Raw genomic sequence first — 27659 nt, forward strand, 5'->3', positions numbered from 1 at the left:
TTCAATTTCCTTTAGAATGAATAATTAAAGAAAAAGAAAAAAGAAAATAAAGACGGATATCCTATTATCCTGCCAAGGATAAATGAAAATTGAGAGAATTTTATGGAAGTTTATCGGGACAAGAATATCGGATGAGAAAATTAAGGTTGAGATGTTAATTCAGGATTATGGAAAGTGCTGAGTTGTTTTCCTGTATTATACTTTGTCACGTTAATAATTAACTGTCTCCGGATGAAAAGAATCTCCAAGAAAAGATATTTAAAAAGGGGTAGGAAGAGGAGTCAGAGAAAAAAGGATAAAGTCCACCGTGACTTTTAAAATGAGCTACTAAGCGTTGAAAACATTTCAAACTGGAGTCCTGGAAATGTGTTTACAAATTCTTACCGTTTTCGGAGTTTGTGTGGATTTCGCTTTCAAAATTTCCTTTATGAACAAAATCTGGAAAGAAATGAAATATTCAGATTGAGCAAACTCGGTACTAACTTCGAATTTATGAATTTTAAATTAATTGTAATTCTATGCCAAAGTAAATGAAGCAGCTGAACTTAATTGCCATTCCCCATCACGTGCGGCCTCTCCTTCGCCGGTTCCCTGGAGAGAGTTAATTACTACATCCTTTATTAGAGAGTTCCTATCTTTCGGATAAGGTGCTGGGTCTGTGAATATACAAGCGTCCTTTCCGTTTCAACAATGGAGAAAACTGGAACAGTAGGGTTACGATAAAAAAGTTCCGAAATTGAACTATCAATGACGCTTGGGAACGACCAGAGCGGATTTTGGTTTACTGATATCCAATGTCCGTAGTGCCTCACCAGTAGGAACTCTGTTGTATTTCCTAATCTCCCAGCGATCGTTGGGGCATTGGAACTTCATTCTGTACGGGATCCGTAGAGAGAGAAGAGTCCTTCATGTCACTGAAGAGACTTAGAGGTCTTTCATCTCCGCAGAACATGTGCCCAATGTTGAAAGTTATTCAAAGGCTTTTTCGTCAAAAATAGAGGAAACTTGACGGCTTCGGAGAATCCTGGATGTGATGAGATTTCCCTAAGTCACTAAAGGTGAGCTCCTTGATATCTAAAAGAGGCGAGAAAAAGCTTCGGGATTGCACGGCATACCGAATAAGGTCCTTAAGCTCACCCTGAAGTTTGGACCGGATGTGTTCGCCGAGTTATTCGAAGGGTATATACGAGGAAATTCCCCGTATTTTGAGACCGGCAAAGGTTGGTGCTTTTGGCTAAGGTCGGTAAACCTTCAGGTGGATCATCCTCGTATGGAACCGTATGTCTTCTGGACATTAAAAAGAAAATGTTGGAGTGCGTGATCTACAACAGTTTAGTTTAGTTTAGTTAACTGGGGGGAGCCGCAGCTCCGAGCACTCAGGCCATTATTAGGCCCATTGTACTATCCCCGTAAGTTGCCTATTCAATGGCTTCCCGCCTACGGTGTTCGCAGGCTTTAGCGAATCTGAGAACATTCTCCAGAGGCAGAGAGTGTGCCGATTCTTCATTGAAGAAAACCTTGCCAAGGTGTCTTCGTCTGAGATCTGACGATGCCGGGCAGCTGCATAAAAAGTGCAGGGCTGTCTCCTCCTCCTCACATTGGCTACCACTACCCCAATCTTTTCCATATGTTAGTTTAAGGGGCAGTGTCCCGTCAAAAGCCCTACTAGGATTTTCATGTCCCACTTCTTAAGGGACAACAAAAATGACGCTCTAGTGGCCCTAGGCTCCTTCACAAGGATTTTCGCTTGCCGGCAAGAGTCCAAATTTCTCCACTCGGTTGCGTGAATCCTTGCAATTTCACCCTTCAGAGTAGACTTGACAGTAGATGGTGGGATTCCAAGAGCTGGTTCTGGCCCCACCATTGTGAATCCAGACCCTCGGCGAGCCAGTCTATCAGCCTCCTCATTACCGGCGATGTTAAAGTGCCCCGGCACCCACATCAGGAATATTTCGTTCATTCGACCAAGTTTCAGTAGCACCTGATGACAACTCCACACCAACTGGCTTGATATGTTGTTGCCATTTAGCGCTGATAATGCCCCCCGACTGTCGGAACAGATTCGAATGGTGCGACCTCTCCATTTTCGTCGCAGACATTCTTCTGCTGCCAATGAAATGGCATATATCTCCGCCTCGAATATGGTCGTCATTTTTCCGAGGGGTCGGGCCAGTTCTATAATCGGATTCTCCGAGAACACCCCTACACCCGATCCATCCTCCGTGACTGACCCGTCGGTGAAGATTATTAGGTCTGCAATCTGAAAAGACTCATGGCCACTCGTCGACCATTCTTCTCTTTCGGTGATTACGATAGTGTATGTCTTTTCAAAGACGAATCTGGAAACAATATGATCGGTCGGCATCAGGGCTACCGGATGTTTTTCAAGGAATTTCCAGATAGACGCATGCCCGTTGGATTGGCCGCCTTTCCACGTCCCAATGGTATCGAGCCTATATGCGTCGTTGGCCGCCTTCCGTTTCACCTCCAAGTGAATCGGGAGTAAATTTAGGATAGCTTCAAGTGTCGCAGTCGACGTAGTACTCATTGCTCCAGTAATACTGAGGCAACCAAGTCTTTGAATCTGCGTTAGCAGCTTCCTGCTGTTAGTAAAGTTCAGTCTTGGCCACCAGACGATGCATGCGTACATCAAAATGGGTTTTATTATGGATGGTGAAAGTCCCCAGGTCTTACCTATCGCATCCCTACAGCGTCAGAGCACTCTGCAGGATTTCTGATATTGTTCCTGCATATGATGCTTCCACGTTAACTTGGAGTCGAAATGTACTCCTAAGTACTTGACTGTTTGTGCCAGCTGGATTCCCGCCCCTGCTAAGGTGGGTAGCGTATAAGTGCCCCACCTGACGTTCCTAGTGAACATAACTAGTCCAGTCTTCCTAGCGTTCGCCGTGAGTCCATTTCGGAGGCACCAGCTGTGGAGTACATGCAGAGTTGTATTCAAGCGGTCACATACTGTGTCCGCAAACTTGCCGGTAATTATTACGGCTAGGTCGTCCGCAAATGCTTGCGCGAAGACTTTTTTGTCTTCCAGGAGCCACAGCAGGGTATCCATTACCAAGAGCCATAACAGTGGAGAGAGAACCCCTCCCTGTTGGCAGCCCCTGAGACATCCTGCCTCAATAGACTTCTGGCCGACCGATATGTGGATTTTTCTCCACTCTAGCATGTGAAGGATCCAATTGATTAGCAGCGGTTCGATTCCATGCTGCCTTGCCGCATCGCAAATTGCCGCAAATGAGGCATAATTGAAGGCACCTTCGATGTCCATGAATGCGCTTAAGGCGTATTCTTTTTCGGACATCGCCTTTTCAATTTTTGCCGTAAGTTCATGGAGTGCTGTCTCCGTGGATTTGCCTTTCTGGTAGGCGTGTTGCCTATGGTGGAGGGGCCACTTAGGAATGTGTGTATCCCTTAAGAACCGATCTACAAGTCTTTCTAGTCCTTTTAGCAGAAAGGACGTTAGGCTGATCGGTCGAAAGCTTTTTGCGTCTGTGTAGGCGGGTTTTCCTGGTTTGGGAATGAACAACACCTTCACATCCCGCCATTTGCAGTTTGCTCTCAGATGTTCAGAGTCACGCAGGCTTTTCTGATCGGCATTATTAGTTCTTTAAGCCAGTTAAATCGCTGACGCCATCGAAATTGCCAATGGTTTAGTCGAGGATGCGATTCATGAAAGTGAAAATTACAATCAATTTAGCCCATTTGCAGTCTTATCCAGAAATATGTGGCGATTATTAGGATTCCAGATTATTTTGCTGATACTGTTGATATCCATTTAAAAAAAAAGAAGGCTTTAGTACGTCAGCCATGATGAATCCAAGGAGAACATTATCTCCACGGACTTCCCACAGGATTCGTTGCTGCCGCCATTGATGTTGTAAATGATTTGCAGTGATGCACCCAATCTCTCGTTTAGGAGGAGGAGGAGAGGTTTATATCCAGGGTGGTGAATTCCATCTTGTTCTACGGTGCAGGTATCCTGCCTTAATAAGGAACTCCAGACATCCCGGTTTTGCGCCGAAGTCCACCAATTGCGTATTGGATGCGATAAGCTCTATGATCAGATTTATCCGCAATCCTGATAATTCGTCCATCGATTTTCCGTATTTCCGGCTAATTCGAGTTAATTTTCTTCATTTTACACTCCCTTGACCATAGGAATTATCAGGATTCTGCCGCACCTACGCGAAGTCGTACCCGGTTCGCTGGAATGCGCTTCAACTTCTCTACCAATGCCATGGTCCTAATCCGCTTAGATTCCAGATGATATGAAAAAAGGGTAGTTGAGAAAAGTACCAATTGAGCTCTTTCATTTGATACCCCACATGGCTTTCCTTGTATGTATTGGCGGCCTCCTTCTCACTACCCTTAAACTTGACTTAAAATCATCCCGCTTGTTATATGTAAAGGAACTTGCAGACACGTTGGTGAATTTTGTATCAATAGGTCCAGCTGAGTCTGAGAAGACTGCTGCTTGCCTTTGTCGAACTAGTGGGAGGTTTATCGAAGAGGCAATATGGGTTTCGCAAAGCACAGTCTACGGCCGATGGTTCGGGAGGCATTGGCTGCCAGTAAGTATTGCGCGGTGGTGATGGTCAGGAATGCCTTTAACTCAACTGGGGTTGGACTAAGCATACTTTGGCTAAACTGGGTGTCCCTTGTTACCTAGCTCGGATAATCGAGAGTTTCCTTTCGGAGAGGAGGGGCTCCTGATGTGGAACATAATGTATGACGGAGTGCCTTATACTTCGCGTGCCAAGGGAGGCAACATTGATTGGTTCTGCAGACGACCAGGCAGTGGCAGTAGTTGCGAAACACCCCCAGGACGTGGAAATGTATAGACGTAAAATCATCCATGTCGATAAACGCAACAGTAACTCCGATACAAGAAAAGCTAACTGGATCGATCCTCGAAAGCGCGGTGCACGCGTGACTTAATTGTACTGGTGTAAACCAGAGCCCTCCTGGCGAAGTATGTATAAATGCTGCAACCTGGCGCAGCAGTGTTTTCTTAAGATTTCCACCCCCACCCACAAAAAAACGCTAAAAGACGAACTAACTATCTAGCAAAATTGGCGTACTTTCGGGAGAGCCAGGGTCCGCGCGGGGATTATCGCAGAGAGTAGCAGTATTGAAGTGGAGGGTGCAGTAGAAGGAAAACCGACCAAGTTAACGTCGAAGAAACATGAAGAATTCGTGGAGAAAGCCGAATAGCCATCATCAATGAGATGGATCCACGGCAAAGTTAATTTTACGGGCGTGTCAAGACTCCAAGCGATAGGAAACTGCTTTTCACCGGGACTCTCGTCCTATAGATCCAAGCGAGTTCCAGCACTTTGGCGGTAATTATAGCAAAGTACCCATATGAAGGTTGATCATCCTGGGTACGTGGACTTCGACCCTTGCCGCCAGTTAGAGAGTCTGAGCCAGTTTGAATCATTCCGAAGTATCTTGACCAGCTAATTACGGGTCCGAAATTGAAAGGCCAAAACGGCTGATGAGGCTACGGAGTAAACTGAGAGGAAATGCAAAGTAAGTTAAGGAACATTTAGGGGTGTATAGGGGGAACTATGAGAAAACTTCGAGTCTCTTGAGTCGACGCTATGAAAATCGCCGAGCATTGATCGAGAAGAGGATTCAGACTCTACTAGATTTCCCCCAGATAGCACAAAAGGATTCCGGTACCATTGGTAAAGCTCTCGACACCGTGATGTCGGTAGCTTTTATTCGTCCATAAAGTACCCAAAGTCGCACATACCGATAGACGATTTGGATCAATTCCTGGAGAATCTTTTCTTCGAGCTGGGACTTTCGCAAGCTTCGTATTTTTCTAAATAGTTATCAATAGAAGGCAACTTGATCAAGAAGAAGGTGCATCCGGGGATTACCGTGGTTGCAAAGGTAAGTGAGGACAAGAAGAAGCAGGTGTCGTGCCTCATTTGTACGTGGGATCACAGAATGCTTCGATATCCAAAGCCTCAATGCTGAGGAGTCAAAATAAAATTGAAATATTACTCCATTACCGGTTGTATTTAAAGCGGCTCGGGCGGGAAGAAGATTGCCTTAGGCAAACCCAACTCATATGTTACATTTGTCATGGACAACATGAAATGATGCTTCATTCTGTTAATAGTATACAGAAGAGGGCTCCTGTGGTAGAGAAAATAGTGGCGTTTGAAAAAAAGGGAATGTAACCTGAAAATCCAATCAGGGATGCCAAAACAGCTAGATAGTTCAGAAATTGCAGCAGCAACAACAACGGGACAAATAAGGAGGTAATATCCACAGGAAACGAAGCCTCAATTGTTGAACTGACCATTCGGTTGGAGGGCGGATCGAAGATTGGAACTAAGACACTTGTCTTTATAAAATTTCCTCACGCACCAACGCAAATTGGATGAAGTGGCTTTCCACACTTCGCGTTTTTATGATCGGCGCGTCTACAGACGTTCCAAATTGAAAATTTACCGCAGCGTCGTCCACCTCTATGGTTCTGAGTGCTGGCCGACTGTAATAGACAACGAACTGCGCCTAGTAATTAAGACGAAATTATTGCGTTGAACCAGTTTTGTAATAGATCATGATCGCATCCGCGATTGTTATAGAGTTGTCTCAATCGCAGAGAAATTGTAAGAGAGACGTCTTGGATGCAATGAATAGATCACTGGCCAAGATTGGTCTAAACAATGAAGCCGATGGGAAACGAACCAAAAGACTGCTTTGAGAGTCGCCCAACTCCATTCAAATCAGGCATATGACCGAGAAAAATGACGCAACTGATTGAGATGAGCTGACCCTAAGACTGAAGAAACTAGTTGACCCACGTAGCATGCCTTTCATGTTATTTCAATATATTGCCGTAGATGTTCCTGGAGGAGGTGTTTGCGAAAGACGGTTTAACCGCTTCGTTTTGATTGGATAGGATCAAGTCTCGCTGAGCAATTCGTTTCCAAGGTTACCGCCGTGAATGTATCTTTAGCGGAGTTTGGATAGATGCTTAGAAACTTTTGGTATATGTCGATCAGTAAAGAGGATGGCGTCGAAATGGATGGGAAAAAGTTCAAGCGTGATGATGAGTCAGGAAAACCTCCAGTTGGAAAATTTCTTCCACAAGAGATTGCGTCACTTTCTCGGACATGAGAAACGATGGTTAAGAAACGATGAGTATAAAAGGAAATCGGCTGAATTTATGACGGACTATTTAGGTTTAGACCAGAAAGAAGTTCGTGACCTGTTAGGAGGAGATGCTAGTGTAAAGTTCCAATGTTATCAGCCTTAATCAGAGTTCTTCCTGGACCAAAACTCCGAACTTCCATCTTTGACATCATTAGTCGCATCCCCAAGTTTGAGTTCGTTTTCTCAGGCGATATAACGAAACGTGTAGGAGTAACCCTAAGGCTTGCTGTGCGAGTGCTACAAAGTGTTGACGACTGAGAGAATATATAAACAACATCATCGGGGAATACCAGATCCGGATGATCGACACCGAACGAGATGTTCGCAGTTAAGCAGGTGCTTGAAAAGTGCTGGGAATATACATACATCGATGATCTGTACAGAATAATGATCGTGCCAAAAATCTCATCGAAGCTAGCCTTGGTAGTGAAAGCCACAATGATTAACAAAGAGGACCACGTAAAAGTCCAAAATGAACTGATGCAAAGCTCCTATAATGTCAGGACTTAAGAAAGGGGATGGGTTCGTCCCCATCATCTTTAACTTCGTGCTGGGAGACTTGGTCAGGAAGGTGGCCTCAGTTGATACCAGAGATCCGTTACTGGTAAAATTGAAGCGTTGGAAGGACTCAGTGGATGCAGGTTGCAGATCAATTCTAAGATTTTCTAACTGGAGGACGCGGTCTTTGCATCGAGACAATTGGAAACGATGCATCCGGAAGGCCAAGGGTCGATTTGTGCTATAGCGCTACTGAAGATAAGGAGCCTACAGAAGAATACTTCCTGAAGATCATTATTTATGAGGTGGACTGCGTGCACTGGCAGGCTCTTATAACGATTCACCAGGTAACTGAGAATAATGCTCCCGACGAGAAGACAAAGTGGGTCATCAAAAACGCATTTTATATAGACGATCTGTTGTGTCTAGTCTCGACAGTACATGAGGCTATACAAGTTATCCGAAAGGTGGTGAAAACTCTGCGGAAAGGCAAGCCATCCTTGTCTAAGTGGGCCCTCCATTGGAAGGAGGTCCTGAATGTCCTTTCATCAGCTTCCTTATGTGATCCCATTGGATGGTTACTTCCCGTCGTTTTGGAGCAGCACGAGATTAGCGTATAAGCGTATAAGCCTTTAATAAGGTTTCGGGCATCCTTTGGAAGAGTGTACTTCGGCAATTTCAGACGACCTGGAACCAGTGAGCGGAACAAGATTCCCGACGGGGTAATGTCAAATGCAGATTTTGTGGCTGAATTTAGTAACAGATAGCCCTACCTGGGAGGGTTGTTTTTCAGGTAAGTATACTCGCCAAACGTAGCCAAAGGCTCCATCAAAAGGTAACGTATAGACGACAGCGTGTCCGGATAGCTGAGTGGTTAGAGCACAAGGCTGTTGTACGGAAGGTCGCGGTTCAAATCTCGCTGGTGGCAATGGGATTTGTATCGTGATTTGACGTCGGACACCAGTCGACTCAGCTGTGAATGAGTACCTGAGTCAAATCAGGGTAATAATCTCGGTCGAGCGCAATGCTGACCACATTGCCTCCTAGTGTACCGTTACGGTCTTGAATGAAGTGTTCTAACACACTTCAAGGCCCTGATCCGACATGGATTGTTGTGCCAACGATTATTATTAAAATAGGGGACGAAAAGCTTCAAACTTGCACGGCATACCGAATAAAGTCCTTAAATTTACGATGGAGTTTATACCAGATATGTTCGCTGAGTTACTCGAAGGGTATATGTCCGATGGCATTCCCCATATCATAGGAGCCGCAAAGGTTGGTAAACCGTCATAGGATTCCCAGACCATCCTCTTATAGACCTATATGATTTCTGGCCACGAGGCAGAAAATGTTCGATTGTGTGATCTACAACAGATTGTTCTCAGACGTCCAGAACCACGAAGGCTTTTCCGATCGGCATCACTAGTTCCGTAAGTCAGTTCAATCTCTGACAACATCGAAATGGTTACTGACTTAGCCGCGGATGCCATTGACGAAAGTGGAAATTACAATCAATTCGGCCCATTTGCCAGACAGAAATATTTGGCGATGATTAATATTCATAGTTATCTTGCTGCCATCTAGCTATTTAGAAAAAAGAAGGATTTGGTATGACGGTGATGACGAACCCAAGGAGAACATTATCTCCAAGGACTTTTCACAGGGCTCGTTATTGCGGCCACTGTTGTGGAAAATGATTTGCAATGATGTACCCAAAATATCGATTTAGGAGGTGATTACTGTGTTGGGTTACTCAGTTGAGATGCCACTGGTTGTGTTTGTAAAACATCTTGAAGGAGCTGAGTTGTAGTCAAAAGAAGTAATTAGTGCTATTGGGGCTTGGTTAGAGAGCACACGAAAGTCCTGGGGGTTTAACGTGAGTGCCTGCCGTGAAGGCTTAATCCCACGGTCCTCTTCGGACGCGGATTGATTTTATGACCACAATCAGAGCCCCGCCATGCAAACACAGCGGTCCTGGTTTATAATGAATGCAGGCTTAGCATTCATACCAGTGGATGCGAGGCCTATCTAACACCTCTGCCGCAACTAAGGGGTACGGCGCCTGAGTTGTACAGCGCAACTCCACGCTTGAGCTCCGAGGAATTCTGCCCGCGATGTAGGCATAACCACAACTACCATGAAATTCCCACTAGGGGGCCAACCGCAAATAACCGGGCCGAGAACACATCCTCCAGGAATTTTCCTGGAGCATATGCTCTCACAGGGCCATCTCGGTTCCCATGGTACCAGATAACCTCCGGTGAGGCTTCGTGACAGAGCCACTTCAGATGAGTTCCTTGCAGACTCGGGTCTGATCACCCTCCTCGAGTACGTGGGGACGGAACTCCCCAACGGGTTAACTGGAATCAGCCCGAGGCGGAGAACCGCAACGGAGGTTAGAGAGCACAAGTCTAACACTATCGCGAGAAGAAACCTCACCATGTCGTAGTATAATCCTGTGATTGCAGCGTCCTTTAAGTGAATCCAACGATTGCCGACAAAATATATAGGATCGGCCGATGACACATGTTGCGACATAGAGTCGTCGACCCCCGTTCGCCAACATGCCGATGCATTTTTTTCCCCGATTTGCTTTATACTTCACCCTTGTGGAACCCGACAAGTTGTCTGGTACGGTTTAACACCATCGTCTGACAGCACAGCAGGATCTTCAGTGGGAATCCTGTGACGATCCGCACTAGATATTTGAAGCTGAAGGCACAATTACTTCGCTTAATCTCGCAAAATTGAAGATATTTGTCATATCAAAAGCAACGTTACGCCAACGGTTTTGGCCTCGATTGGCTTAGAATTGATAGTAGGTTTCACCTTTCGGAATCCTGTCTATCTGACAGACCACACAGGACAGGTATACAAGACGGAGTTCTTGCCAAAGGAGATCCAGGAATTTCTTGATGCTCGTAACCTCTTCCTCAGACAAAATTATCCGGCAAAATTGGTGTACGTCCGGAAGAGCAACTTCTCTGTGATGATAGCCGCCTCCGAAACCCAAGGAACTAGTAGCCAGGGTCCACACAGGGATCATCACAGAAAGTAGCAGTATTGAAGCGGAGGGTGCAGTAGAAGGAAAACCGGTGGCTGGAGTATAATTGGTTCCATTGATGATTGATTCCGCACCTTACAGGCACAAGCCCCCGCGAATGAAAATGCTACACCTAAGGGGGAGAGTAGAAGGAGGAAACAATACCGGAGAACTACTTGAGCGGCATAAGGTGCAGCGACAAATCGGGAGCTGCCTTCATCGCATTAGCTAATAATAGTTTAGAGCTTTGCGAATTCATCAAGGAATATCCATCAAAGTATGAGGGCCATAATTCGAGGCATTAGGTTGGGGTACGGCAAGGCCCAGGATGAAATAGGAGTGAAGACATCGGTTGAAAAAGTAAGCCAGACAACAAAATTGACGCCCACAAAAAATTCGGGAGAAAGGAACCCGGGGAAGAGGCGTCGCGAACGGTTGAACCGGGCAACTGGCTAACAATCTCCTAAGAGAAAAAAAGACACAACTCCCAAAAAAAAGGAGCAAGCTGCTGGGGAATCTCATGTAGCCGCGATTTCGAGGAGAGGGTGTGAACCCCCTAAACAGGATTTGAAAGCCTGGAGAAAGGTGGCTCCTCGGAAAAAGAGAGATAGACGGAGGATACGCCGGGGGTTATCATCTTCTCCAAGCGTGGCCAAGGGTCATACGCTGACATTATCAAGAGAGTGAAGACAGACCCCGAACTTACCACGTTGGGCGATAGAGTTAGCCGCATGAGGCGGTCTCAGAAAGGAGATCTTATGCTGGAGCTCAAGAAGTTCAAGGACATAATGGCGGATACATTTTTGAGCCAAATTGGAAAGTCCTTGGGACAGGAAGCCGAAATCAGGGCTAGCAGACCGGAGATCTTTATAATCTGCAAGGATATAGATGAGATCACCACAAAGGAGGAAAAAGAGTTCGACCTCATTGGACTTCAAGAGCGCTAAAGACGTAACGAAAAGTCTACGGTGGGACTAGGAGGTAGCACTCAAACTGTTAGCGGCAGGCAGAGTAAAAATAGGCTGGGTTACATGTTGCCTTAGAGAGCAGATATCGTTAAAGTCGTGCTTTAGATGCCTTAGCTTCGGTCATATTGCGAAGGTATGTTCTAGTGCCGATGACAGGTCGAGGCCGGAGATGCGGAGCAGAGGGCTACCTCAGCAAGGACTGTCGCAGATGAGATTGATATAAATGAATCAGAGCGAAGGTAAAAGGCGTCCACATCTACAGTTGCTATGCTCCATCCAGCGACACACTTGCCGATTATGAGCAGATGCTTGTCGCCCTGATTTTGGATGCAAGAGGACGTTTGCCGATCATAATGGCAGGCGACTTTAATGCGGGCGCTCTTGAGTAGGGCAGCCAGACAACTAATGTGAGGGGACGGGTTCTCCTCGAAGCATTTGCGGAGCTAGATGTGGTACTGGTGAATGTTGGTGCCTCGTATACTTTCCGGGGAAGGGACCTAGGGCCTATATAAAGCCTAATATTCGTGAGTGCCGCTTTAGCTAATAGAGTCGCCTGGTATGTCAGTCAGCATGGAAATCAAGGGCGGATCGAGCTCAAAAAAGAGTTCTAGCAGAATGCCGGGTGGTATACTCGGCTGGACAGCGAAAGCTTTTCAGGGAGACATGGTTGCAATGAAAAGGCTGCGGAGGTCACTCACACAGATTGTTACCACTCTGTTCACTCACCAGGCAAATAGGGGAAAGCAAATGGTTGTCCAACTAAACGAGGGCCTAAAACCTCCAGTCACTGTGGAGGAGCTTTGGGAAATATATGTTAGAATCGGTGACAACAAGACCCCAGGTTTGGTTGGCATCTCCAAGTGAGCCTTGACACTGGTAGTGGAGACTAGGCCCGACGTTTTTGACAACACCTTCGAGACATACCTAAAAGAAGGAGTATTCCCTGTCTAGTGGAAAAAGCAAAAGTTGGTGTTGCTTCCGAAACCTCGCAAGCCACCTCGAAATCCAGCATCGTATCGTCCTATCAATGGGGAAGATGATAGAGAGAGTCATCTACAACAGACTCCTACCCATGGTCGAAGCCAGCTATGGTTTGTCGGAACGTCAGTTTGGTTTTCAACGTACCCACTCTACGGTAGACGTAATTAGCATGGTAGTAAACCTGGAGGTCAAAATCTAGTCAACTCGGCCAATTGGAACAGAATTAAAGGGGCGTTGGCTGACACCGGTTTCGCCGCGTATTTAGTGAATTTGGTGGAAAACTATCTCTCAGAAGGGATTCTTTGGTACGAGACGGATGAGGACCCCAAAGAGTACACTGTCACACCCAGGGTACCACAGGGACCGGTACTTGGTCCTCTGTTGTGGAATATGATGTATAATGGGGCGCTTGGTCTTCCCGTCCCAGTGGGGACTATGATTGTTGGATTTGCTGATGACCTAACTGTGGTTGTTACAGCAAAATACCTAGAAAATGTGGAGATCTATGCGACGGAAACAGTAAGAGCGGTAAAATTGTGGTTAGAAAGAGCCAGACTGACCTTGGCGAACGCGAAATGGAAGCGGTCTTAATAACCAATCGCAGGAAAAATAACACTGTTAAAGTGAAAGTCGGTGGATATAGGGTCGTAACAAAGCCGGCTATCAAATATCTGGGGGTGATAATTGACACCAAATTGAGCTTAAGGGAATACTCAGAATATGCATGCCAAAGAGCATGGGCAAAGGCCAAAGGGTGCTTCCGCGGCACTTACAAAAATGTTGCCGAATATTGATGGGCCGAGACACTGTCGGAGGTTGCTTCTAACCGGGGTGGTGTATTCTATCCTGCTTTACTCGTCACCTGTGTGAGCAGAGGAACTCGGTGCTTCGGCTGATGGATTTGAGGTTTGCAGTGGTTTTAGAACCACATCAAATGAGGCAGTATTAGTGGTGGCAGGCATGATCCTTGTCGACATTCTGGCGAAAGAAATGAGTGTGATGCACCATGTAAGACGAATGAAGAGGCACAGAGAGCACACAAATGCGACAAGGTCTGAGTCACGGGGCACGGTGGTTCCTACGGGCAATATCTGCCCCGCTTTGGGTTAGATAGTTCTTCGAATTGTTCTAGATGCGGTGGCATACCGGAGGATCCAGAGCGCAGCTCAAGATTTGCAATGGAGACGAGGAGCCTAAACCATATGTTGGGCAGGAATGTGAGCCCGGAGAACTTAGTTGCGGAGAAGCTGAGGTGCGAGGAGAACTAGCCTACGGTGTTCTCCGCAATCGCGGAGCAGGAGTTGTTGAACGAGCAAAGAAGGAGCAGGACGAGTGCCTAAGGGTAAACCTATCCCAAGAAGCAATACCTAAATGTTGGTCCGGCGGATCTGGGGCTAGGGAGACGGGGGGTTGTTTTTAGTGGGTGCGAATTCTACACGCGCCCGGTCTAGCTCCGACGTTTGTGCGGTGGAGCTAGGACGGAAGTGTCTTTCTAAGGTTTTCCACCTCCGTATACGCAGATCGAATGGGGAAGAAGAGTCTGTGGAGAATGCCGGATAGCCATCACTAGTGAGACGAATCCACGGCAATGTTAATTTTGAGGGAGAAGATAGGAAACTGCTTTTTACCGAGAGTGAAGATTGATCATCGTGGAATCGTGAGGAGATCTGAGCCAGTTTGAATCATTCCGAAGTATCTTTGTCCAGCTTATGATGGGCCCAAAATTGAAAGGGCAGAACGGCTGATAAGGCTTCAGAGTAAACTGAGGGGGGATCCAAAGCGAGTCACAGAACATTTAGTGGTGTATTGGGTCAACTATGAAAAAGCTCATGGAGCAAAATCTGGAGGCAGATACTCGACAAGAGATGAATCTCTGAGGACCATCTGATGTACGCACATGAAGGATTGGTGATGCTAAAACTATTTCTCGCAACGATGATCCAAAATATGACGGGACCGAAATTCATGAATGGATTATGTCATCCTTGCTTCCAAACCTTAGAAAGCCGCAAGAACAAATATGTTTCTACCAAGGATAGTACTTACTTAAGGAATTAAAATCCATGACTGAAAGTGTGAATCCTATTCACTGCTATAAACGCAAACAACCGCAAACGGAAAAACTACTGGTCCATAATTTTTTCATGAAAGGATTCACTGAAACTACTGATCCGAATATTTATCCTTTCGCTTATTTTCACTCAAACAGAGGAAGCTTCTCTCCAGCTATACTTGCTAATCCACCACTCAAGAGAACTAGACTGAAATCCACACATTCAATCAATACTCCATATCAATTGCCACTATATCCTTCAATGAATACCCACTTTCGTCCGACCATCAGGAGTCCGGGCCACTCATCAGAGTGCATACAAAACAGGATACAACTTTCTTCCATATCAATTTTGCATATTGCCGCGGCACTTCACCTGCATGTTCTCACCTGATCTGTTCCAACTCCGTTCTGGAGCCGTTGACCTGAAAGAAGCCTATTACTTTGTGTATGTGCGAGGACCCGTCAGTTTTGAATCCTGCAACCGTGGGTCCTGTTTGGAATCAGTAAAAATTCATGAGAAGAGGCAATGCAGCAAAATGGAGCCACTCAGTGCAGAGCTTCACCTACGATATTCTTGGCTGCAGAAAATGGAAACAGAGAAGCGAGTCCTTTTTCTGTTTATCAAATGTTTCATGCACATACAAATCTGCAAATATTCTGCGGATGCTTTCAATGTGGAGTTTTCCAAGGGTTAGACTATTATCATGTTCTTTTCACTTCGTGCTTTATATCCCCCGCATGAAGGATATGATGACAATTTTGAGGGTAGTCAGGATGTAAGCTAGAGGGAGTTTGGAGGTTAGTGAGGACGTAATCTGAGCTGATTGTAGTTTGAAATTTCACTGGAATTTTGGAGTTGCAACTATGCAGCTATGCAGGTGGGGTGTGGAAAAAAGGATGACAGTTTTGAGAATCGTTTTCGAGCAGTTTAACAGCTCAAGGACCACAACTGAAACTGTGGAACTGGAGCTGAGGAAGGCCGATGAAAAGCACTTAAAAAATATGTGAATGGATAGGCAGTGGAATGATCCAGGTTTCAAGGACTTATGCAATGAAACAGGAAAAATAGGCCATGTCACCGAGGTGACTTTGTCCTCTTAAAAATTTTGGAAAGGATTACTGCCATCTTCAATTCAGTTTAAATTTGCCATGGAAATAAACTACACATGCTGAATGTATGACACAATCTTCCCACTCAAACAAGCACGTATCCTATCAGTCCCCCCCCCCCCCCCCCCCCCCCATCCTGCTCAAGAAAGAGAGATGTCTTGGCGAATTTCAACGGAAATTTATTCAAGACCAGAACTGGAGCCATAAATTAGTTTAATAAAATACTTACGTAAGATACTCATTCACATTACGTGCGTGACCTTCACCCCCACCCTTCCCTTCTAAACACTTTATCATCTGCCGAACACACTTGGGCAGGTGGAAATGACAAGGGTGAGTGCGATAGCAGTAATTTATTTGTTGTGGGCGGCAGAATGATGAAGAGCTTCCTGCGTGTTTGCCACCCCAGCCCCCCCAAAAAAAAAAACGGTGTGGCCGAATTTTAAATTTCAGATTTTCATATGTAGCTTTTTCCTCTTTAATTGGATGACTTTATACACGCACAGTGCACAAGCACAAGCAGAAAAATAAATTATAAACTTTTCCAGGGATTTGAGAGTCAAATGAGGTTTTTAGGGTTGCATTTTTTCTCTCGCCTGTTGACAAGTTGAGTAGCTTTTCGCGTTGGGTGTGAAGTTTTTCATGGGATTAAAAATGCAAATAAGAGTTCATTATGGGAATGCTCCATTGAAGTGGCTTTTTATGTTGTGAAGGATATTTTTAATATGATTATAGCAGCATGTCCTGGAGAGGAAAATATAATATTTTTGGACAAGCTTTCATATGAGTGAATGTAAGGACCTTAAACGAGCCAGGACTTTTTGACACTTTGCTCATTCCAGCTCGTGATTAATCAGTTTAGAAATTCTTCTTACGACTGACATGTTTTCTCGGTTTGTTAAGGAGGTGAAAATTTTCAAAAGACTCTGGCCTGGACACGCTAGAGTGTGGGATTTTTACTTACTTAAAACCACTACCGACACCCCCTACTCCGTAGAACCACCTTTAGCTATTACATCACGAGGCGGAGTTACCTTATTTTAACTAGGTCTCCTTTCGTCTACCATTGGGGGTCGTAACAGCGCCTTCCACACTTCATCCGCGTTTCGCAGTTTATCCTGGATTGCTGCAATCATAAAATTGATCTCATCCCAATCTTCCTGCCAACCTACCATTCTCCGGACTCTCTAAGATAGTCCTGAGGGCAGAGCACACCCTTAAGGCCATTCTTCTGTAGGCCGTACTCAGTTTATGTGCATTGTCTAAAACATGCAGCGCTTTCCCCAAACTGGGACTGCATACAGCAAGATAGAACTCACCACCCTGACGATGAGTAGTCTGCTAATATGCCGGGGTCCTCCTACCTTCGGCATCATCCTTGCAAGAGCCATACTCGTGCTCAATGCTCTATGTCTGCTGAGTTTTCCGTGTATCATCACTCCCATGTATTTGATGGCCGGCGTACAAGTGATGATACAATTACCGATTCTAATGCAGGCGTAATTTCTCTTGCGACGCTTAGTGATGAGGACCGCTTCCGTCAGTGCAGTACTCTCTAACCAAGCCTTAACAACACTCATTGTTTTGCTTGAGTACAACACAGCATCCTCGAGATGCTTGCGACAACAACCAGCGCTATATCGTCGGCGTAACCCAACACCGTGGCCTCCTCCGGAACCGGAAGGTTAAGTACATCATCATACATGATGTTCCACAGTAGTGGGCCCAGGACAGAACCCTGTGGAACACCCGCGGAGACATTGTACTCCTTACCAGAACGTCCGCTCATGCAAGTAGCTATTGACAATAGCAGCGATGTAGGTGGGAACACCAATCGTCGCCAGAGACTTTTGTATAAGGTTCCAACCGGCCGAGTTGAATGCATTCCTCATATCCAGGGTCAACACCCCACAATATTTGCTGGTACAACCACTTTCGTGAATTACATTTTCGGTCAAGCCAGTAACCATTTTGATGGCATGCTTATCTGAAAGGCCTCCTTCGCTCTCGACGACCGGAAGTAATCCATTATAAATTCCCCGCTCCAACATTTTTCCCAGTGTCTAGAAGACATATGAGTCTATAGGAGAACGGTTCCCCTAGAGGTTTGCCAGCCTTAGGCAGCAGCACCAGCTTCTGTCGCATCTATGGTGCAGGAAAGATACCCTCGGACCCTCGCCAGCAGCTCGTCCCTGGTGACTGGTGGAATTGGCATCACATTTAGGGGGCGCTGTAAGTTGTCAGTACCCCCCTCTTGCTGGGGAAATAACCCTCGGGTTATTTTCAACAGGAGAATAGAGCATGTGATCTGCGGAGATGAACGGCCTCTGAATAGTTCTGTCACGATTTTGTAGGCGCTACCCCACGGATTTATGCCCGCTTCCGAACAGAGCTCCTTAAAACATTTCCGCTTACTCCGTTGAATCGCGAGTTTGAGGTTCTTGCGGGCTTCTCTATAGTCATGCTTCTTTCGCCCTTGATCGAACCAACCTATTGTCCTCTGAGCCGTTTGTCTGGCTCTGTGTCAAATTGATCCAAGGCTGGCAAGTTCACTATTCCACCATTAATTAGGTTTTCTAATGGGGAATGATTTCAACTTTTTCAGTATCTCCGCGTACGATAGATTTACTTTGTTGGAGATTACAATTGTCTTCGGACGAATTTGTGCGCTTGGTTCCTTGTTCCTTTTTTTGTTCACGATCTTAGTTCAACCACCGTTTTTATTTTCCTTCAGTTTCGTTTCGCTAGTCTCCATTCCCACTTTGGGCACCTGTTTTACCTCTTCTGAACTTTTAGTTCCGTTTGTGGGACTGGTCAAGGCTCCCTTTTTTCCTTCTTTGGCGCCTGTTTATTCCCTCAAGCTTCCCCCTCTTTGTCGCGCACTCTCTTACTTGATCGAAGATCGATAACCTGGTGCCTTGGTTCGCCTGTGACACTGTTGGGGCTGGGATGTTCGGTTTTTCCTTAGGCTTCCCTTCTTCTTCCTGCGACCTATTGTAAAGCATCTTGATGGCTCTCACCATGTGCTTAATAGTTCGGTGCACGTTGTGCTTGTCCTTGATGAATTTGGACAGCTAAACTATGTTAGCCCCAAGCTGCTTAAAGGTAGTTTCTCTGGGTCAAGGCTCTGTTCTCGATTAGTCTTGGCCAGATTACCCCTTTTACAGACTCCTTCACCTTTTCAATTTCTAAGCTCCCAAGGGCTTTCTCTTTTGCCGTCTTTGCTCTTGGAGGAAGTCGTAAAATCGATGAGCTTCTCCTGAATGGATCTATTTGCTGCTGCTGGAGTACCTCTTGATTAGATTCGATGGGTGTCGAAATCGCCTGTTTTGGCCAGCTATCTCCATTTATCCCATCATTCTTTGCCTTCGTAATTGGTGTTCTTCGTAGAATTGCGCTTCGTTTGAACACCTCCTTTTCTAAACCTAAAACGCATGTAGCATTAGGCGCCACGATGGTCAAGTTGTCCACCACTGAGGCATTGCGGTCTATGAATATCGACGGCCAGGAGCCCGCTTACTTACTCCCAGAAGCCGCCCGTACTGGGGTTCCGAACGTCTGCACCGTAACTTTACTCCTTTTCAATTCGTCCATGTTGCTTTTATTTTCTGGGTATCCTTCCCATAGCCACCAGAGATGAGCAAACACTAGCCCATGCACAGTCAGAAAAGAGAAGTCCATGAGCACATATTTACACATCAACAGGTATGCCCCTATCCACCACGTGCCCGACGGGAGATCTGGCAACTCCTCACAGGCCGACTGACATGTTTATAACGCGATGTGAGGCACCATGCAAGAACACCTTTTTCTTTTTAAATAGTTATTGTACTTAGTAGGGGGGGGGGGATGATTACGCCGACACCCTAGCTACTCATAGCGTATATTTAAGGAAGTCTAAAAACTTCTTCTTTAGCCTCTGTCCCGTCCTGTAGCGGGGTCGGTTGATCTAGCTCGGGTTCATCTCTCTTCTCGGTCATAGGCTTAGGCCGCGTGGAGTCATTTACCGTAGTTAGCGATCACTATTTCGGCCGGCTCCCAGAAATATTTACGCCAATCTTAGTGAGTTCTAGCTAGCATAGATTAAATGGTCATCCCTTTCAAAATTTCTTCAGGATCAGGATAGCCCCATATGAAACGCAGAGTATCTGATTTTGAACGTAATCATAGCATGTTATGCTACTGATTCAAATAAATCTCCGTCTCTATAAGGATGGGGCGACGTTCATTGTTTTTTATGGCTGTAAGCACTTGGAACCACAAAGACTGGCAGGGCGAACGACGCTATGGGAGATTTAGGATTTGAGCGGTTTGTTGATGCGTCAATAGCAAGGAGCATGAGTTGTGGAAAGCCATCCAGGTTGCGCTGACACATAAAGAAATTCGATAATGCTGCTCACCGTCGACTGAGGGCAGTGATCCCATGTACTTCGAATGGCGATAAAGCACTTAACCCAAGGTGCAAGAGAATGCTAGGAATATGATATGGATGCGCACGAACTATTCATCCACTGCTGTCAAGCAAACAATAATGATCCGGCCAGATCTCCACCGAAAACTAGTTTAGAGCTGAAATTCGCTAGATGAACAATGTTAAATTCGCCTCTGGAATGCAATCTGATCTTTAGAAGCTTAGGTTCTGTCATCAAAAGAAAGCACCTCCACCCCTAGTTTTTCACTCTCCACGCAATCAATGCATCGCTGTTCGCCACGTTCAGCACATACACGATGACGCTGAGTTTGGGCCAGCGACATGCGGACTCCCGGCAATTCATTGTCGCAGACATGCATTAGCGATCATCGGCGCAAACTTCTTGCCCCAACATAGGCCTCCTCATCAACATCGGAGGCAATAAATGACAAGATTCATTAACCGAACTTGCTTCGTACGGCAACGTGAAAGTTGTGGATGTCGCCACATCTTTGGAAGAAATCGGACGTCGTTACGCGGTTCTTTCTGAAGAATTCAAGCACCAAGCAAACGTGCTTTCCACAAAGCAAAGCAACCTTGTTTCCCGACCTTCCAGAGAATCATAAGATTGACACAAATTGTTCTATCAATTTTCGAGTGCTCGGGTAAGCTTGTAGGCCTCAAGAAGCAATTCCGCGATTCACTGAGCGGGGCATAATTCGATCATTATCTAGCCAGTGGATTAACCCACCCCTCGAAGTCAGACAGGATATAGCGAATCACCGACTGTAGGCGTCTAAACGCTTGCACAACTCCGAATCATTACACGCTGCCTATCTTTGAAGACTTGCCATAGAAGGTAAGATGCCCAGATTCCGGACACAGAAAAAGGATATTCGAAACACGGCGGACGCAGTTCCATTCGCCCTCTTCGGATCCAGCAAGTCATCTTCGAAACGCAGCCCAATCGCTTCAACGCCCCATGTACCATTTCTCGCGGGACTGTTCGTTTGCGTGGTGCCATTTGGACACTGTCTTTTCAGGAATTTCAGAAATCAACCATCTAGCCAGAAACCCCAATTTAGCCCTTCAACGAGTGTAAATCAATGACCAGCCACTCTTACTCTACCAACGATTTAAAGCCAGCATATCTCGGTAGGTCCCTCAATGTCAGCCCGTCATATCGATAGTTTCTTCGGAGCCTAATAACGAATTCGCCATCACATCCCCAAAATTACAAGATTCATCCCCATCGCACCTCCTCGCAAAACGACTAAACTGAGTCTTATCGTTCTCTCCGCAGCTAGCGACCAATACTAGAGGAGGAATGGCTTCGGCGACGAGAGCTGTCATTTCCGTCGGCCACACACCCTTCTAGCACCCTCCGGGTCGTCAGAGATCCTTAACAATAACAATGCGAGGACTGGCATCCTCCAGGTGCTCGAGCAAGTAATTTTGACCCCCTAGCTGGCATTATACCTTCGTCTTAGTTAGTAGCGTCGAGAAAATTTGTCGGTCAAGAAAGAACTGCTAATGATCGATATGCGATGGGGCACACTGAGAGTTCCAAGAGCCTTCAACCGCTCTTTACCGACGCCGATGGGATGATGTAAACCTAGCTCTGCGAAGGTGGTATTTGTGGCGTGTATCAGCCTCTTCGGGACTATATTCGAGTAGTGTCCATTGAATCGGTATCGGTAGACCGCATTGCCCCGAGCGAGCGGTGATCCGTCTTTGGGTTCGGAAATCAGCTAAGCGTAGGTCAGGAATCAAAGAACTGGGATAGGGCTTTGTCCCCGAGGGTACACCTATTCTTTACTGGAGGGGTGTGCTACCTTGCACACTATGCGATGGTAAAACCCATATAGTAGTATTTCCTGTTCACTTCTTGGCATAGCATAGGACAACCCCACAGTCAGATTGTGCTTCAGTTTCACTATTATCACACTTAGCACAGTTTTGCACAGTGATAAGCTCACAGCAGCGAGACAAACACAAGACGAACACAGACACCCATGACGACTGGGATTTGAACCCAGAGCAGTGATGTGGGGCTGACGCCTTATCTCATCAACCAGACAAAGAATTATAAAGCTGAGGAGACAGCAAAGGAGGTCGTCAAATTCGAATGTCCGAAAGTAGACAATGCCTGGTTTAGTATCACCGCTGTGAATTCTCGATGCCAAAAAAACTAGCTGTGGTAGAAGTTACCGAGCAATGCGACAGGAAACTCGTAACATCGGGAAAATTAATTGGTTGAATATTATGCAGGATACGAATTGGGGCCGTCCCCTCCAAATACTTCGGATTATAGGCACACGTCTGCAAATTGCTGGGGAACTGACAGCACGCAAGCGTGCCGCAGATGTGATCAGGTAGGTCATAGAGAAAATACCTGCAACAAGAGAGTTGCGTTCTTCGGAGCAGCATTGGAAAGGGCTAGGACGCGATTAACATGATCCGCATCCTACAGACTAATATGCATCAGACTGCAACCGCTCATAAGTTGCCAGTGCAGTTCATTACGAAAATAGAAATTAATCTAGTGCTCATCAGTGAATAGTACCAGAACAGGGACCCAGCTTCATGACACCCCGACATGTTAGACACCGCTGCCAACTGGGGTACTCGGTACGGCAACCACCTTTGGATTCTCGCTAAAGGCCGAGAGGATGACTTTGTGTGGAGGGGAGGACGCTGGACATGGAGGGGCAAATCCTGGTTGGGAGAAACTTAAATGCCGGGACCCTTGAATAGAGGACTCCGGATTCTTGAAATGGCAGCGAGAATAGAGCAAGCAGTTTTAAACACCGGATTCAGACCAATGTTCCGGCGGACAGAGTGCGAAGCAAGCGTTCTTGACGTAGCTTTTCGTCGGAATCATTGGTGAACGAGTAGCTAGTTTTGGAGGACTTGCGTTTGAAATGGTTGACGTCATCTCCTAGCGTGCAGCAGCTCGGCGCTCTTTGTGTGCGTGGAACGTAGTGGTAGTGAACACTGAGGGAACGTCGAAACTCTCTCAGAGGACAATAGAGATAACATCGAGGAAAACACAGCGATTTATCATATGCTCGGACATCTGGAACACTTTTTATAATTGTCTGGTAAGATTCGACATGCTAGAAGAATCGCGAATGTCGAAGGTGGAATGGGATTCTCCAACAACTTCATTTAAACACAAGGGAGCTCTCCAGATAACTTTATCGTGAAGATCCTAAGGAGCGGGGACAGGTGTTAGGCATTACGTTCGGGTTCTTCTGGTTGCGAAGAAGATGGAACTCGATTGGTGGAGGGGCCGGATGGCAGGAGGTTCCTTGAACTAACAATTCCCTTCTTCCTCTCGCCTCCTGTTCTTGAAAGGATTTTCCTGACTTGGAGGGTCCCCAAGGCGGTAAAGTAGGAGGGTTAGTCCTTAGTAATATGACGACACGGAGAACTTTAGTTGGCAGTCCGTGGTGTACTGATGCCGGAGTCCAACACTCTGCGTAAACGCGGATATCGAATTGGTGGAACTTGGCGCAAAACCGGGATGTCTTAAGTTCCTTATTAAGGCAGGACTAGGCCAAATACTGGTTGTTGCGCCCATGATGATGATGATGATTTCGCTAATATTTTCCCATGGGCACCCTGGACTGTTCCATTCCTTGTAGAGTTCGTCCAACATGGTTTCCTCAAATGGTACTTTTCCTTCCTTATTATCATGCTCATGAACCTCTTTCCGATTCTGTTGAAGGATTTTGCGCTTTTGCTGGCCAGCTCATCCTCTGTCTCATTCTTTCTTACTCAGTTTAGCCTGGAATCCATAGTATTCAGACCTTATTCTGTGAGCTAAGGGTATTGAACTTATTAGGATCCAGGTTCAAATAGGCATACTTATCTTCGGTTTAGACTGATATGCTTACTTACTCATTGGTTCGAAGTACATTTTTATTCTACCGCTAACTCCAGCGCCTGCTTCCTTTGCTGGGAGCGATCCGTCAGTTTACCAGGTAATCAGTTGCAGGCTTCAGTAATAGGACTCTCCCTGTTTGCCTTGTGGTTCCGTCATTTTGCAAATTTTATATCGGTACTAGTAATTCGGGATGCTACATAGAATAACGTAAACTCTCTGAACAAGAGTAAGCAGTTCTCAACCTCGTTGATACCCCAGGACATTCAGAAGATTGCCTTGCATGGTAAGGCGAAGAGAAATCAATCCCAGAAGGACCTCCAGGGATACCATTGGGAATGTTAACTTCACCTCAGTTAGACGCTGTGATGAAGCCTGCGTTCCCTAATGGAAGGTAATATAAAGATGTGGCATACCGAAAGCGGGCAGGCGAGGTCATGAGTCCGCGAAGGACTTTCGGCCAATCAGCCTGACCTCTTTCGTGCTGAAGACCCTAGAACGCGTCCTGGACATTCACTTAAGGACGATTATGGAGAGAACGCCTTTCTCTAAGTCCCAGCATGCCTACCTCAAAGGAAAATCCACAGAAACCGCCCTCCACGAGGTAATTGGCACGGTTGAGCGGTCGCTGCAGTACAAGCAGTATACCCTTGCTGCCTTCTTGGATATAGAAGGAGCTTTCAACAACGTCAGTACCAACGCCATCAAGGAAGCCTTGACCGGTATTGGATTGGAGGGGTATCTCACGCATTGGATTATATCCATGCTGAGTACCAGGATAATCCAGTCCAATCTGGGAGGCAACCACTTGACCAGAGCTGTGAACAGAGGCACGCCCCAGGGTGGTGCTATCTCACCGGTGCTCTGGTTAATAGTAATGGACAAAATTTTACGTACATTGGACAACAGCGGGGTGAAGGTGATGGCGTATGCCGACGACTTGGTGATATTAGTATCAGGGATGTTTCTGTCCATTATGAGCGACATCATGGAAGGAGCGTTGCGAAAGGTGTGCCTGTGGGCCGCAAGATGCGGACTCAGCATAAACCCAACCAAAACGCAACTGATGCTATTCACCACCAAGACAAGGATACCTGAATTCCATCTACCACGGCTGAATGAACAAAGATTGGTTCTTTCCTCTAATGTAAAGTATCTGGGTGTAATCCTGGATCCTAAGCTAAATTGGAGGTTGAACATAGAACTGAGGGTTAAGAAGGCCTGTATAGCCTTCTATACCTGTAAGAGAACCTTTGCTAAGAAATGGGGTCTCCGGCCGAGGATGGTTCTCTGGATGTACACCGCTGTAGTGCGTCCGATCCTGACGTACGGATCTATTGTATGGTGGCAGGCTTTGAAGAAGAAATACAATAGAACGAAGCTTAATAGGATTCAAAGAACCGCGTGTGCAGGTGCTACGGGGGCTGCTCTCAGTGTACTCCTGCATCTCCTCCCCCTAGACCTCCACATCAAATATGTTGCAGCGTGCAGTGCCTTCAGACTACGTGAGTCCGGATGCTGGGCAGCGAAGTCCTACGGCCACAGCAAGCCACAGCAACATTCTAGATGAAATACCTCGAGAAATCTGGGCATCCCCCACGGACTATGTCACACGCAAGCTGAACTTCACGAGAAACTTTGCTGTGGACCTTCCAACCAGGGCAAAGTGGAAGACCGGCGGCGTGTTGCAAGACTATGACACGGTATTCTTTACGGACGGATCAAAGATGGCCTATGGAGTCGGCGCGGGGGTTTTCTCGAATACACACGGTGTATCCAAGTCGTATGGTCTCCCAGGTTTCACCAGTGTATTCTAGGCGGAAGTACTGGCGATATTGGAAGTCTGTCGATGGCTGGAGCGTGATTCGAGTCCGAAGCGTAACATAGCCATTCTGACCGACAGCCAAGCGGCCATCAAGGCCTTGTACTCAACGACGGCATCTTCCCGGTTGGTGGGGCAATGCATAGACACGCTCAACCATCTGGACGGCACGCTCAAGATCACTCTCCTCTGGGTTCCCGGGCATAGGAACATAGAGGGGAATGAGCGGGCTGACGGATTGGCCAGACAAAGCTCTGCTCTTGGCAGTCCCTCGGGAAACACAGTCGGTGTTCCGCTGGCGGCTGTCGGGGGCCGAGTCTACTCGCACTACCTAGCAGCCGCGGGCCTGAGATGGCAAAGGCTTACAAGCTGTGCCAAATCAAGGAGAATTTGGCCCGCTTATAACATAGCCCGATCACGAGAGCTCCTGTGCCAGACGCGTGCAAATGCATTCAAGATTACGGCGGTCTGCACGGGGCACTGGCCCATAGGGGACCATGCCGCTAGGCTCGGCTTACCCTACAACTCGTACTGCCGAAGCTGCGGAGAAGGAAGGGAAACTCTCATGCACTTTCTCTGCGATTGCCCAGCTCTGGCTCGAGTCAGGCTGCGGACACTGGGTAAACCATTCTTTGGGGACCTCAGTGAGATTTCTAGCTGCAGGGTCGGAGAGCTGCTTTCCTTCGTGAATGCTACGGGCTGGCTCTGAGGATCCGAGCCAGCTGGACTCTGCTTCCCTGTTCCTATAACAACAGTCACGGTCTTAGGAGTTTGTGGCATCTAAACGGCGCACCAAAGCGCTAATTGGGCTCCTCGGAGCGGCCACTGATACCTACCTACCTATCATGAAGATGTGGCAGTCTTGGCTCTCTCCTGGCTTCTCCTGTATCACTTATTAATGAATAATAAGTCCAATTGGCAGGCCTAGACCGGATACCGGTTGTTGCGCCGTTGATGATGATTTTTTCAGTGGTAGTTTCTCGCACAGCTTACACATGCCCCATCTGATGTGAGTTTTGTCAACAAATAGAGCATAGACATATAGTTAAGACCGCTTTCTGTCTCCCACCATTTGCTCTTCTTAGACTCTTCACATCCATTTCTTGCATGTCCTCCAATTTAAAGTACTGAGTACACCAAGATCTTTACATTCTATTACAATCGATGTTCGACTCTACACCCGCTGAGTGACCCTTCGATGTTTGTTGGAGTCCTCCAATTTCATTGTTTTTCTTTAATAGCTCGAACAGCAGTCCTCCTTTTGTGCTCGCCAAATTTTCCTTTAGGACGGAATCGGCCTTAATCTTGCCTAGAACACCACTGTGGGAAGCGCTCTCGCTTGCTGTTATTATCAGTGCATCTTGTACGGTTTCGTCTCAGAATCATCCTCCTTGCTTTGCTTCCCTGTTTTGACCAGAATTTGACAAGCTTGGATTCCTTTGACTGTCGACTCCTTTCCTCTTTTTCTCCGAACCTGCTGATGTGCCGTTGATTCAGTCAAATGCTTTTGTGATTCTTATTTTGGCTGTGAGTGAATCCTTCAACGGGTCTCAACCAGATCCCTCCTGTGGGGCAACAAAGGTAGGGTTGTTTGAGCTGCTCTCTGCGCCGTCGTCTCTTTTGACAGTTTTGGGCGCGGGAACTATTATAGCAAGCCCTAATGGTCTGCACCTGTTTTTTG

General features: G+C 46.5%; 1 protein-coding gene across 2 annotated transcripts in view; it reads right to left on the reverse strand.

The window, feature by feature from the left end:
• Positions 1–27659, reverse strand: part of LOC119647757 (protein phosphatase 1 regulatory subunit 16A-like) — a 431507-nt gene that overhangs the window by 308349 nt on the left and 95499 nt on the right. For both annotated transcript variants that reach the window (XM_038048875.1, XM_038048876.1), the window contains one exon: positions 385–438. The gene's annotated coding sequence lies outside the window, so the exon portion shown is untranslated. The remainder of the gene's footprint in view (positions 1–384; positions 439–27659) is intronic.

Source organism: Hermetia illucens, chromosome 2 (genome assembly GCF_905115235.1).
Source record: "Hermetia illucens chromosome 2, iHerIll2.2.curated.20191125, whole genome shotgun sequence".
Lineage (NCBI taxonomy): Eukaryota > Metazoa > Arthropoda > Insecta > Diptera > Stratiomyidae > Hermetia > Hermetia illucens.